Raw genomic sequence first — 13,606 nt, forward strand, 5'->3', positions numbered from 1 at the left:
GCCACTGTCATTTTTACTATGACCCAGCAAGGTTATTACGTTAACTAAAACTAACGACACTTTTTTAAAATGTATTTTATGTGGGTTTGCTAAAACGTATAACTCATAGATCTTCTAGTGTATAATATTTGGGATGGATATGATATCTATCTATAGTTTTTTTGCTGTCAGTTTTACCCATGAATGTGTTCTTAAATGGTATGCTGTTTTGTAGATTTTTATGTTACTATCATAAAAATAACAATCATTATTATAGCAAAACTATAATGAACCTATAATGCTCGCCTGCCGTGATCATGACTTTGCATGTGAATATAGGACAGTCACAGTGGTTATCAAAGTGGGGTCCGGGATCCCCCAGGGGGTCCTTGAGTGGGTTCCAGGGGGTCCCCATGCTAAATGATTGATAGTTAGGAGGAACCAAATGGACCCCTAACTCTGAGAGTGTACAAACGTCAAATCCGTTTGGTTCCATTTGTACACAGAGTTATGGGGCTACGTGCCCCTAATGCATACCAAACTGGGGTCCTTGAAATTAAAATGTTTGACAATGACCGATGACAATGAACAGAACAATAACACCTGCAGGCCATGGGTCACGTGTTGTCGTGTTCACGGAAATGGCTCAGCTTCATGTTTCAGTAAACCCCCCCCCCCAGACATCACTGTGGAATGCTTTCTCTCGCACTCTGAGTGGTGTAAAAAGTATTCCCATTTTTTACTTAAGTAAAAGTATCAATACTGCAATGTAGAAATACTATATAAAAGTCTGGAATTCAAAATTCCCTTGAGTAAAAGTACAAAAGTATTGTGCTTAAGTACTTTGTACTTAAAAAGTACCAAAAGCAGAAAATACTCATTATGTCCCATTTCACAAGTTTTCAAATGTATAAATAGTATTAAAATCTTTTGAAAATAGCAGATCTACAAGCTAGCAATGCGTCACATCACAACGAATTGTGAACTTGTAGATCTGTAGAAATGTAAATAGGGTTGAAGTGGTTAATGTATGTTTTGTAATAATAATCAAAATCTACAAAGTTCATATAATTAAAGTGGAGTAAAAAGTACAATATTTGCCTCTGATATGTAGTGGAATAGAAGTAAAAGTATTGAAAACTGGAAATACTCCAGTAAAGTAAATAATACCTCAAAATTGTACTTCAGTACAGTACTTGAGTAAATGTACTTAGTTACTTCACACCACTGCGCACTTTCCAGTCACAGCACCATGTAATGGATGACTGTATTAATAATAATGTGAGTCTCTCTTCAATACACAGCTTAGAATTTCTAACTGCTTCTCATATATTCTGCTGACACCACCTCAGAGACCACATCTATTTCCTGCTGATGAAAGATGGCTGACTCAGCCGTGCGGTGTTGTTGCAGCGTGTAACTTTCAGGTTTAAACCATTATAATAATTTATACTGTCAGATCTGGCATGGTGACCATCGTCATGTCTAATTAATCGTTTCGGAGTTAAAATGTAATTAAAAGTATATTTTTTGTGCTTTAGAAGCATGGATATATAACCTTTTGGGGTTCGGGCCTTTTAGAACAACAATATATTAGGTTCTGTCAAATAAACAGAATATATAATGGGGTCGTCATAGAGTCCCAGTTATGGACGTTGGTGGTCTATTAAAATCACCATCCCCTGGCATACAGACAGACAGAGGCTCTGTAATGGTTAACTTTCAGTAGAATAGGCTTAAAGGAGTAGTTCACCCAAAAATGACTTATTTTCTATCAATTACACATGACCCGGTCATCAAATTATTGGCTCAGGAATGTGACAAAACAAAGAAAATGTCCTCATGGGGTGTGTAATTGATCGAAAATAAGTCATTTTTTGGTTGACCTACTCCTTTAAGAGCTCCAACCAGGGTGTCATGAATATATTTGTCCTACAGAGGGCAGTCAATCCTAGAAAATAAGATTTATGGAAAGACTTGGCATCATTCTACAGCCTATAGTCAGTGCCTCCACTGCTACACTGCTGTACATAGCTGTCATTATTTTTAATTCAGGAAAGTTACGTGTGGCCAAATGGAACATTTACAAAAGCACACAGTTACAATCCAGAGCGTTAATTTATGTCTGACAGTGTAAAGAATGGATGGTGCTGTGCAGCTGATCAATGCTGTCTATTCTATATTGTAGTACCTGGATGGATCCCAGCTGGATTTGGGGGGGTGCAGACCATAGACTGTGGTGCAGACTCCTCGGAGAGGCTGGGGGGTAGGGGGGGGCTGGTACAGGTGGGAGGTTGGAGACCAGATACATGTCCGACCTAGAGATCACTGTTTGTCAGCGTGGGGTCTGCCCGCTAAAGGATTGATACTGAGTTAGGAACCAAATGGACCCTTACAGGTCTTTAACTCAGAGAGTGTAACAATTTTACAGTGTAGAATATCCATGGCCTAATGCAATTAAAAGGATAGAGACTCACTGATGACGTATGCTGTGAAACATCCAGTATGACCTCCTGTTGTGCAACCTGCTCCACGCGCTGCTGGGGTGTCACAGTCACAGAGAGACAGACAGGTCATGGCATTCAGATGCACAGTGTGTTACTGACATAGTGACACACATAATGGTTTGGTACAGCCACGCAGGCACTGGCTTTAAGTGGATCAGATAAGAAAGGTACAATAGTGAAAAGAGACAATGGTATATATACGTCAGAGATGTGTATAGACAAAAGGAGGGCATGATGAATAGTTGCGATGGGCTCGAGTAAGTGCCCTGGATGAGACTGTAGAATGAACCCAATTCTCTGCTTCGGCATTTAAACCACTGCACAGCCGAATCACATCACACTTCCTGCACTCTCATACACCCCAGATGCACTCTGGAGCACCCCAAGGATGCGTGCTGAGTCCTCTCCTCTACTCCCTGTACACGCATGACTACACAGCCACACACGACTCCAACGTCATCCTAAAGTATGCTGATGGACACGACAGAGATGAAGTAGAAGAGAAGAAGTATAGAGTTAGCCCCCGCATCCTCAGATTGTACTACAACAGCTCCATTGAAAGCGTCCTGTCAGGCTGTGTTACAGCCTGGTATGGAAACTGCTCTTCCAGAGAAAATTAAAACCTACAGCGGGTGGTCTGGTCAGCAGAACGCATAATGGGAGACAAGCGCCCCTCGCTCCAGGAACTGTACTAGAAGAGGTGTGTAGTCAAAGCTCAGCACATCATCTTGATGATGTGCTGAGCACAGGCACCACTCCAGCCGCAAACAAACAAGCCTACAACGACCGCGGCTGGGAAAGGCGGACTACCGTAGTATCAAGGGCCAGACCACTAGGTTTATGAACAGCTTCCACCGCCTGTCATTAGGTTGGCCTTGGACGTTTGCTTTCCACATGGACCTACCTGTGGATACCAGGTTCGTGATGATTAGCGGCCCGAACGGTTAGTTTTAAAAAATGCAATAGCTTAACCTATAATGTTTCCTTTCTCACCTGCACGTACTGTATCTCTTTCTCTGTTTAATTGTTGCCTCATGTACTTTTGATTTACTGAGAGAATGTGTGAATAAATGAAACAAAACAGTGAGCTGGTGGTGTAGTTGGCCTATAGCAGGGCGGCCAAGGTATGACTAACTGGAAGTTACTGACCCCCTCCTCTCTCTGGGGACCCACATCCAACACTGGCTCATTTTAGCTCTATTCCCAGAATTAGCAAGAATAAGTGGTTTTGTTTTGGCCAATGACCATCAACAAAATAGCCATGTACACGTATGGTCTCACTCTCAAGATAGAAACTACTAAGAATACTAAGTGAACCATTATGGGTAGGGGCTAGTCTTTCTTTCAGAATTTCCGTGTAATTTGAACTAATTAGATGTGCAAATAAGGATGGAAATGGCATTGTTGCTAGAAAGGGGAAATGGCATGCTGGTTCTTTCCACTAACTTAATGAAGAAAGAAAAGAAAATCCTGTAAGTCATTATAAAACTAGAAAGGCGTGGTCCTCGGAGCACAGGTCTCCGCCAGGCCGGCTTGCCTACCCAGGACCCGCACCCGGACAACTTTGGAAGGCAGTCATTTTGTTCAAAACGGGCCACTCCCGCAAGGCCGCAAACTTTGGAAGCCAATCTTAGCCAATCAGGATGGAATATGAAAAATCGGACAGATCTGTCTTTATCACATGACTATAATGTGTACCGATTTAAGTGATGTTTGGACAAAATCTGTATAGTGATATAAGAAAATGTGTTCAGCAAAAATCGGCCTCCTGGTGGCGCTAAACAGGCCAATGTGAAAAGTTTGGGCTAGAGGTTTTGCTCTGGCATCCAGGGAGTGTGCACAGTTTCACTCCGATCGGTCCAACGTGCCAGAGATTAGCTGTACACGGACGAATGGACGGACGGACGGACACACAGAACATAGTCTCGCCCACACCTTCGGCCTGGCGGACACAATAAATAATAATGTCACAAAATAATGTCTTTTATCTCAAAATAATGATGTTGCATCTGAAAATTTTGAAACCATCTCAAATCAACGACTAGTTTAATACCACAAAATAATGAGAAAATGTTATCTTCTTAAACATTTATCACAATGACGCATTGCTTCATATTCATTATTGTCCTTTTCTGCTTCCCCGGCCCATTGCTTTCACTGCAATGACATTCATCACCACAACGCCTGTCGATGCTGGTGAGGGGTTCATGGTTTTCCAGGATGGACTGCATGTGTGTACGTGTGTATCTCTGCATGTACATTCGGCGTTTTGTACAGCTCTTTGTGGGGGGTAAAATGTGTCAGATAGAAGTCCACCGTGCGCATTGGGATCTTTTCAGAGAAAGAGACAGTTGGCGGCGTCATGTCCGAGGCCGCCTGTGGCTTCCATAGCGTAATAATGGATGCTCTTTATGCCAGCACATGACCAGTGTCTGTCCGCCATGAACCCTACTCCTGCTGTATCTCAGGAAAGAGCTGTTAATTAAAACATCAGAGAAGCATTCTGGGGAAACCATGATCCAACCCCCCCCCCCCCCCCGCCCCACACACCCTAAAATTGTATAATGCATTATTTGGAGACGTGCATGGGGAGGACACTAAAACCTGATTTACACTTAGCTGTGCGCCGCTATCTCACACCTAACATAGCAGATCTACAAGCTCACAATGTGTTGCATCGCCATGCGCTGTGAGCTTGCAGATCTGCTGTTTTCCATGTAAGGCACGATACACAACCAAGTATAACTCAGGCTTAATGGCCCACGGAAGTCTGACCCAATTATGGATGTAGCCCACACAAATTAAAATCTGTGTCATCGGGTGTGCGATATCACCCAATCTGCACAGAGTCGGCCACCAGCATGCTGTTAATGCTCTAGTCTAGAGGCAATTATGCCTGTAAGTAATTATAACTATTATGGGTAATTACAATAATTCCTCTAATGCATGAGTCTTTTAACAGCCAGTGTGATGCACTGCTCTAGTAACTCACACGTCACCGGATCACACTTTTAATCTACACTGACAGATACAGTACCATGGAACAATGATCCATAACGCTGTGTAGAATTTCTGCCTTTTGTTTTTTTGATTAAAAAAAGTGAATTTGGATCATTTGCTTTTAGTGGGACATGATGCTACCAATCATGAGTTCAGTCAGATAACTCACAAATATATTGAGACCAATAATAGCTTGAGAACATTTTATTTATAAAATGTAAATACAAGTGTGAATATTATATTTGATCTTGGCTCTGACATACATTACTCCCTGATCAGCACATTAGCAGTCAACCATTTAAGAGCATGGAGATATACATCTATAACAAACCCCACCAGGGAAACAGAACCTTTAGGGAAAGGGGTGGTGGTGGGAGAAAACAAAGCAAATACAACATCAGTGGCAACACTGACAGCAAGAGGAAGTGCAATGAATCAGGTGAGCTTAAAGGGATAGTTCACCCCAAAAAATACTTTTTTCCTATCGATTAGTCACCCCATGGAGACTTGAATTCATGGATATATATATTTTTTTCACTTAGGCCAATCATTTGATGATGAGGTAGGCAGCGGTTCTGGTAGGAGATACAAAGGAGACTCTTTGTGTCTCCTACCGGAACCGCTGCCGGTCATCAAATAATTGGCTTAGGAATGCGACAAAAAATATATATACATCCATGAATTCAAGTCTCCAAGTGGTGACTAATCGATAGAGAAAAAAAAGTCATTTTGGGGGTGAACTATCCCTTTAAGTAGACCACCAATTGGTCAGCTGCTTGACACGTCACATACAGTACATCTCCCACATAGAAATGCATATGCGTGTAAACCTCTCGAGTGTATCTGCCTGAACTAGCTCGCAGGCTACGCATCATTTGTGGTTCGGAAGCTTGTCAGATGTAAATGTATGCCCAATATGTCTATATTACAGCCAATAACAGCTATTCATTATTCCTGTATATTTGAGCCTAATTGGTCAGAGATAGACTCTAGAACTCTGTCTAGAACTCTCTCTAGAACTCTGTGCAGTGGTGTGACGGTCACAATCTCATTGTTAATGTGGTGGATAAAACAGAGGAAATCATTTTTCATCATCTCACCATTTTCATCTCAATTCACAGTGTGGGTATTAAACCAGGGGGGGGGGTCCCAATAAAGTGTCAATTTAATGACTTAAGACTTTTTAATACCTAAAACAATTAAAATAAAAAGAAAGAAAACATAAAGACCATTACTACATCAAAAGTAATCAACAAACTATACTATAACTGGTCAAACATTGGCCAAATTGTCAAATAATATAAGGAAGAGGAAAACATTTTGAAAATAGCAGTAGTTGTAGTTCATCTATCTTCACAATATTCATCTGTGGGAACCGAGTCAAACTAAATGTAATGCCTAAGCTCCAACAATTCCAAGCGCTTGTCGGGGGGGGGGGGGGGGTCTCTAAAACTTTTTAACAGAGTAGATTAATATTACAAAACATACCTCAAAATTGTACTTAAGCACAGTATGCTACTTGAGTAAATGTACTTAGTTAATTTACACCACTGTCCACCTGACAGAGACGAAATGTAGAAAACACCCTCCAGTTGGATGACCATGGTTCAAGAACTGTGTCTGTCCTGCTGAAGTGTCCATGAGCAAGGCACCAGATGCATATCAAGTTCTGAGTGGTGCCATTCTGTCAGTGGTGGAAGAAAATTCTCTTGAGGTTTAGTGACATTTTGCCAATTTTGCCCCAAAAATTATGTTAATTTTTAAATACTCATTATTTATAATTAGTGTAATAATGAAGTATACAGTGGTCTCCCTCCTCAAATGTATTACACTGTTTTGAATTGTACCACATTTATCTATTGTTTCCACTTTGTGGCAGCTTGCGTATGTCCAAAACTAATTTCCCATTGGGGAAATGACGAAGACATGGTCCAATGGTCTCATCTTAAAACTAATTTGTATAAACTGGAAGACATGTGAGGTGGTTAGGGGCCAAATAAAATGTGTGATTATGTTAGGGCTGCTGGTAATTTAATGTCTTCTTCAACTCATTTCCTCTTCTCAGAACAGAAGAATACTGTGATGTAACACCGAAAGGATGAAGAGAACAGCCTTGGAGGCAATTGTTGAATTGACAAAAGGAGAGAATTTTGACAGATACTTTTGTGGCAAAGTAACAATGAGAAGACAAGCAAGCAGCAACAGAACTCAGAGGTCCTGAAACATGTGAGCAAAGAGAGAGAGAGAGAGAGAGAGAGAGAGAGAGAGAGAGAGAGAGAGAGAGAGAGAGTGTGTGTGTGTGTGTGTAAAACAATATCCTGGTATTATATCATGGTAAATCATGAGACTTCAACAGAGGTTTCGGAGTTACTGCAGGGGGTCCGCCAAATCTTTGTGTGATAGGAACTTATTTTTTGTGGAGGGAACATTCGCTGAAAATAGCCACATGACGCGCTGTGAGCTTGTAGATTGGCTATTTTCGGGCGAAGAGATTTGGTTAAATATTGAAAATACATATTAACAAAAAACATAAATTCACAGCAGGCACTGCACTCCCTCGAGTCCTTGCCGATGCATGCGCCGAGTTTGAAGTAGGTTGGCCCTGTATATGCACATGACCATAATGTAGACCCTCCAGAGAAATGCGATTATGCGATCGCAGAATTTACCGCAGAATCAGAAAAATGGCGCATAATTATGCTGGGGTAACGTTTTTTCAAAAAGGCCGCATCGCATAATATGCGCATCGCATCGCATATTTCGCTTTTTTCATCTCCTACCCTTTTCAGTCCAGCTCATTTGGAGTGAGCATTCGACGTGTGTGAGCGACGCGAAGTAAGGATGGACATTTACAATGACATGTTGCCTCACTTTCTGTGTTGTTTATGTTGCCCACATTTGAGTGTCTGTTTGTTTTATGCTTGATTTGTTAATTCAAGAGATTTATCCTATTATAATTTGAGTAATGTCAGTCTGTCTGAAGTGCTTGGTTCTCCTCAGTGGCTGAAGCAATTGCTCTGCACTTGCACATGAAGCCCGTTTTTCACTTTACCCAAATTCAAGCTGTTTATTTATTAGCCTTTTTTTTTACTCTACGATCGTAGAGTTTGCGCCGTTACTGCGCATTCCCGATGAGATAAATGCATTTTACAGGGTTGCCAGGTTTCGTGAGAGAAACAAGCAACCAGGTCTATGAAAACGCATGCACGTTGGGGAGGCACGTGTCAGAAAGTACATTATTTGTGCGACGGCAGTGTGTTCGCGGGACGGCTCTGGTCGCGCGTGTGTGGCGAACGGCTCCGCCTGTTGGAACCGTTTATGCTCGGGTGTTTGTGTGTTCTCTGTGGCTCCACGACACTGCGACGGGATGCGCTCTTGCGTGTGTGTTGTAGTACAGAGTACAAACTCACTTTGTGTCTGTGCACAGCACATAGCCCAAACTGCACACTTTGGGTGCTCATATCCCCCGACGGGTATGGTCTAGTTGGTGTTATTTTCTATTTTTTCCAGACCACACACATTTTATCCAACAACCCCATCTGTCATACTTCTTTTCAGTTTTTATTTTTTAACTTAATATGATTAACAAAAGTGACATCTATGGTGGATGCATATGTCAGGAAAGAAGGTAAAATGTCATTTATTTTCATAAACCCAAACTTTATTTTACTCAGAATTAACTAAAATGGTGATAATTAATTTTGTTGCGTTAAAATGGCTGTTCTGAGGATATCATGAAGCCTTGTTCCAATAAAGAAATGTAAAGGGTACTTTTTACCTGTAAACTTAAACGGGTAAAAAACACAATGGAGGGGTTAACCACTGATCTGGCAACGATATGGTACAAAATGGAGACACCAGCCCAATAAATCAGTACATCCAATATATTCGACTACCTCTAAGAAAGTGTACTTCTGTACGACACGTGAAAGAATGAAGAACCAAATCCGACAAGTTAGTTTTGATAAAGTCATTTTATTGAACAGAATGAAAATGAAAATTCCCCAAAAAAGTAGTGTTAGAATGTGGTTCTTCATGTTAAAGCATTTACGCTCATCTAATAAAGTGCACTTTCAGTTGACCCGGCTCAGCGGAAACGGGAGGGCTCTCTATCGCCCCCTCCTGTTCTCTCCTCACCTCTCGCAGCAGAACACAACCTGCTACGGTCCCCCACAATGCATTGCACCTGAGGTCTCTTAGGTACAATGCTATCACATTAAGATATACACTGTTATGTATATATAAAGACCATATCATTGCTGTCGGGCAGAAACCTTGTATCTCCATATTTCAATATTTAATTTCTTGGTAAATTAATGCCCTAAATACTAGTGTCACACAAAAGTAGTAAAAATAGCCAATCTACAAGCTCACAACGTGTCGTGATCTACACTTGTACTGTAGATCTATGTATTAATTTTAAGTGAAAGTTAAAGTGGTGTCTGTGGGTTTTATAAATACTGAACCAATGAAAAGTATAAACAAGAGCTTGTGACTAAATAATAACTACACTGGATCCATTGGAACAAAGCCCCCCCATTTCCTTAAAGGTATCATGACATTCATTTTCACTTTTTTTATTTTCAATGTTTTATTTGGGGTTTTATGACCTCAATTACACCCAAAAAACCTGAACTTAGAACATTCAGTGGATTTTCTGTGGTCTGGGGTTTTCTGAATAATTAGGCTGAAAAGTAATCTGAGCTTGGCCCTTCGACAGTGAGGTCACAGTCGATTAATCCCGCCCACTCTCCTCCTCGCCCCTCCCCTCCCCTATCCTTTCCTTTGGGGGGGGCGGAGCAGAGGCGATGATTGACAGGCAAAATCCCTCACCAGCGACACCCGCAGGCAAAGATTTCTTTTTTCATTGCAGTTGAAAAGGCTTTAGAAATGTGAGAGAAAAACACCTGCCATGGATCACTGGAATGGAATTTTCACTTAAAACTTTTTGTACACTTTTGAAGGACCAGGACAAAGACTTTGAATGTGGTGTAAAAGTGAATGTCATTAAACCTTTAAAATTGAAGCGTATTGGACATACAAGGTTTCTGCCCTAAAGCGACGATATCGTCTGTTGGGTGGAAACCTCATATGTCCAAAACAGTTACTTTTCAGGATTCAAATTCAAAAATAGCAAAGTGGCAGATCTACAAGCTCTTAATGCGTCGCGCTGCGTTTTGAGCTTGTATATCAGCTACTTTTGTGTGACGCTGTAGTATGATCAAGTAGGGCATTCATTTATGAAAAAACACAAAGCGTTAGAACACGGAGATAGGAGTTTTCTGCCCTACAGCGACAATATAATAAGTGTATATAGACCACTTCAGAAGTGCAATGACTGGGGGTCCCGGTGAGGGCGTGTGCATAAGTGTTAATGGAAGATCATAGCGTATATTATGTAGACAGAGACGGCACGTCTCCGTTCCCACCCCGTTATTAACAAAAAAGAAAAGACGAGAAAAGAAAAAGAAGGTCTGACAGTTGCGGTTTACTCTTCTCTCCCATGGCTTGGTTCAACCCGACACCAAGCAGCATCCCTGACGCCATGGATTGTTAATTGCTCGATGATGACGATGCCATTGATTATGTAATTAGCTGATTGTAAAATAGCACAGTTTTTTTTACAGGGATTCTTTTTAAGATTTAAGCTAAAACCTTTGCAGACGAACACCTTCCCTTCTTTAGTATTTCACGTTCCCGATTTTAGAAAAATAGCATCCTATTTTCAGGAGTCTTTTCTACGTCCACGTACATATGTACACGCGCGTGAATTTTACAAAGAAAAACAATAGTGTTTGTGTTAGCTTCTCCAGTTTGGCACATATTCTTCTTGACTTAAACCAGTGACAGAGACAACGATAGAGATAGCATACATGAATATCCTTAACAACATGAACCCTAGTGAGTCATTATAGGCAAACGTTCTGCAAAAATAGCAGATCTAGATCGGCTATTTTTTACGAGATTTGGTGTGGAGGGGAAAATAAGGGGGAGACCAAGTTTAGACCCCTGGGGGACCCTGGTCAAAAAGGATAAATGGGTTAAGTGGTCAAGTGCCTGGGCAGGGTTGCATCAACTGAACATAACTTAAGTCCTACGTTAGGGTGTAAAGTCGATAGGCAGTGGAAAGTAACTAAGTACATGTACTCCAGTAGGCCTACTGTACTTGAAAACAAATTTGAGGTACTTTTACTTTCCTGAAGTATTTATTATTATTAGTATATATTGCACTTTTTGCACTATAATTATTAGAAAACTTTAGTTACTAGTTACAAAACATACCCACTTCAGCCCTATTTAAACTTTGGCTTTTTGAAAATAGCCGATCTACAAGCTCTGAAGTGTTGTGAGCTTGTAGATCTGCTATTTTCTTAAGATTTTTTTATACATTTTAGACATATGATAATGAGTCATTTGACTTTTGGTACTTTAAGTACATTTTGATCCCAATACTTTTGTACTTTTACTCAAGTAAAATTTTATTACCGGACATGTATTTGTAACAGTGTTTCCACATTGCAGTATTGATACTTTTACTTAAGTAAAACATGCGATTACTTTTTCGACCACTGTCGATAGGAGAGGCTTAGCTTCAAGTTAGTTTGTAACTACTGAGTTACTAAATTATGTTGCACCACTACTATTTATGGCATAACGTAGCTAGTAGTACACAGAACTGTTTGTAAAGTAATGTGTGGTCGCATACAATTTGTTTGAGATCCACCGCGCGCTCTGATCATCTGGAGCTTTGTCCTAGTAAACAGTTAACGTTCATGAAAAAAGTGGGTCGCGCTCAGAAAATGATCTGTTTCTTAATCGTCCATCTTATGCCGTTACAGACAGCCATCAGGCCTTCATCAGTGTGTTCGCCGATGTCCGGAGGAAAGGGTGAGAGTTGAGCCGGGCCCTCATATATCCATCGCTACATCTCCCGCTACTCAGACTAAACCATCACCCCAGAGAGGACAGGAGACCCAGCCAACCTCAACAGACAGCGACCAGCGAACATTGACCCCAATCCTGAAGCTCCTGTGGCCCCTACAATGAAGAAGGTCAAGAATCAAACACCTGCCAAGAAGGCAGAACAGGATGGTGAAGAAGCTCCTGTGGTCCCTAAAAAGAAGAAAGCCAAGACTAAAACAAAAACACCTTCTGACAAGAAGGCAGAACTGAATGGTGAAGGTATAAAGCTCTGCAAGATCTCAGGCTGGCTGGAAAGCAACCTCCCTCCCAGGAGTCAGGAGGTGGAGGATGAGAGGAGGAAGGTGGGTTAGAAGAGAAGGAGAAAGAGTCGGCTGCGGTGTGGAGATTCCAACGGGAGCATCGCCAGGGTGGAAACCGTGTGCCAGGTGTGTAACATGCAGCTCAATTCCTGTGCCCAGGCTCAGAGCCACTACAGAGGCAAGACCCACCAGAAGAGACTGTGTCACTCACCTCAACGCAGAACTGAATGGTGAAGGAATAAAGCGCCGCAATATCTCAGGCTGGCTGGAAAGCAACCTCCCTCCCAGGAGTCAGGAGGTGGAGGATGGAGAGGAGGAAGGGGGGTTAGAAGAGAAGGAGGAAGAGTCGGCTGTGGTGTGGAGATTCCAACGGGAGCATCGTCAGGGTGGCAACAGCGTCATACTGTGCCAGGTGTGTAACATGCAGCTCAACTCCTGTGCCCAGGCTCAGAGCCACTACAGAGGCAAGACCCACCAAAAGAGACTGTCGCCTAAACAGAGGCAAGACCCACCAAAAGAGACTGTCACCTCAACAGAGGCAAGACCCATCAAAAGAGACTGTGTCACCTCAACAGAGGCAAGACCCACCAAAAGAGACTGTGTCACCACAACAGAGACAAGACCCACCAAAAGAAACTGTGTCACCTCAACAGAGGCAAGACCCACCAAAAGAGACTGTCACCTCAACAGAGGCAAGACCCACCAGAAGAGACTGCGTCACCTCAACAGAGGCAAGACCCACCAAAAGAGACTGCGTCACCTCAACAGAGACAAGACCCACCAAAAGAGACTGCGTCACCTCAACAGAGGCAAGACCCACCAAAAGAGACTGCGTCACCTCAACAGAGGCAAGACCCACCAAAAGAGACTGCGTCACCTCAACAGAGACAAGACCCA

This window comes from Gymnoscopelus braueri (genome assembly GCF_963280865.1).
Source record: "Gymnoscopelus braueri genome assembly, contig: SCAFFOLD_124, whole genome shotgun sequence".
Lineage (NCBI taxonomy): Eukaryota > Metazoa > Chordata > Actinopteri > Myctophiformes > Myctophidae > Gymnoscopelus > Gymnoscopelus braueri.